A 1,889-nucleotide genomic window follows, 5' to 3' on the forward strand; every position below is an offset into this window, starting at 1 on the left:
CAGCCCTGTGCCCGCCGAGCTAAGGCTCCAGGCCAGTCTGTCCGTGGGGGGGACGGGAATGCCTCGGGTTTGGGGACCTGTGGGAGGAGCTCTCCTCCAGCTGCACGGCGATGACAGAAACCTGCCGAGAGGGCCAGGGGACCGACACGCCCGGAGCCATGCTTAGCTCTGGGAGCCTGAGTCTGTATCGGGTGGCATTGCAACTTTCTCATTCAGGGCGGGGGCCCGGAATGTGCATTTCACACCAAGCGCTGGTCGCTGTGCTGGTTCAGGCGCCAGCTTCTGAGCAGAACTGCATCCGAAACCCAGGCGGGCTACGGCGGTGACGGTTAGAGGCACCGCTCACAGACGCCCGGAGGTGTTACCGGACAGCCCCCCGAGTCAGGGCTGTCCCAACCTCGATTCTTGTCTTCTCCTATAAATGAATTTATACGAGAGGCCTTGATTGCGTTGTGATGAAGCCAATTTTATTAAAGCAATGAATGCATGCACCTGTATTGAAGAAGCAAGGCAAGCAAATCTACACACCTGGCTTATGCAGCACAGACGGCTCTCAGCTGATCAGAAGAGTGACTTGGGTGGGGGTTTGAGGTGTTATGTACCCTCCTGTCTATAGGTTTCAGAATTCCTCTGCTGACTATTTTGGTACAGATTAATTCTTTTTATTTTGTTGTGGCCTTCCCAGATTTCATGAGAAGCACCTGGCAATTTAATCTTGCCAAGCATCAAGACAGCTGCCTTCTCTGCTTAGGGCAGTGGTTCTCAGCCTTGGCTGCACATTAGAATCACCTGGGAATCTTTTTAAAATCCTGATTTCTGGGCCTCATCCTCTGGAAATTCTGTTTTCTTTGTTATGGGGTGGGGCCACAACATTAGTAACAAAGAAACAGAATTTCCGGAGGATGAGGCCCAGAAATCAGGATTTTAAAAAGATTCCCAGGTGATTCTAATGTGCAGCCAAGGTTGAGAACCACTGGCTTAGGGAGTAAAATTGCCCTTTTTTTTCTCTTTCCCCTCCCCCCCCCCTCCCCTCCTTTCCTGCATTCTCTTGTTAGGGAGGCTTTTAACCATTTGCTCCCGAGTGTCTCTGCTGGGGAAGATAATGGTTTGTTATTTACAGGCTGACTGCAAATTGCCCACACTGTTTGGCCTTGTTTTAACGTTCCTGTCTCAGTTTCCCTATTCTACTTGCCCTGGAATTTTCCTAGCTCTTTACTGGCCTGTAACAAAGTCAGTGGTGTTGAAATAGGAATTTTTATGGGTGAAATAGACAGGTTTAGGGGATTTTTTTAAATTAAGGGGTCCATGGAAAAAAACACCTGACCACAGAATTACAAAAGGGTACATTTCCATAAGACAAGGGAAAGGCAGAAGTTACATTTCCATAATATAAGAGAACTGGGAGGAGCCAAAGGTCTATATTTACAAAATAAAGAAGGAGGGCTCACTACCTCTCATGTGAGGTTTGACCTTTGAGCTCAGGAGTTGCTGTAGTGACCAAATCAAAGGAGAATGGTGGCAAATCGCAGGGGATATCGAGGCACAAAAACTGCAGCCTTTATAAACCTGGGAAAAAGGAACTCGGTGGGAGTCTTTCCTCCTCCCACGTGGAAGTCTGTACTTGTTCTTCAATAAATTTCCATCTTTGCTATTCCATCTTCTGTCCATGGACAACGAACCTGGGGAAGCCATCCTGCCCAGGGGAACACCGCATGTTCCTATCCAAAAATCCCGTATCAGGGTCAATGTTTAAGAAATCCGCAGGCTTGGGAAAAGAAGCCAGAAACATGGAATGATCCATCAAGGGGCATCATCAAGGCTCACGTCTCCTTACGCTTTCAGAGTAAAGCCAGAACCCCTCCCCGCTTGCAAAGCATCTCTCTCCTTCA

Source organism: Myotis brandtii, unplaced genomic scaffold (genome assembly GCF_000412655.1).
Source record: "Myotis brandtii unplaced genomic scaffold, ASM41265v1 scaffold123, whole genome shotgun sequence".
NCBI classification, from domain to species: domain Eukaryota; kingdom Metazoa; phylum Chordata; class Mammalia; order Chiroptera; family Vespertilionidae; genus Myotis; species Myotis brandtii.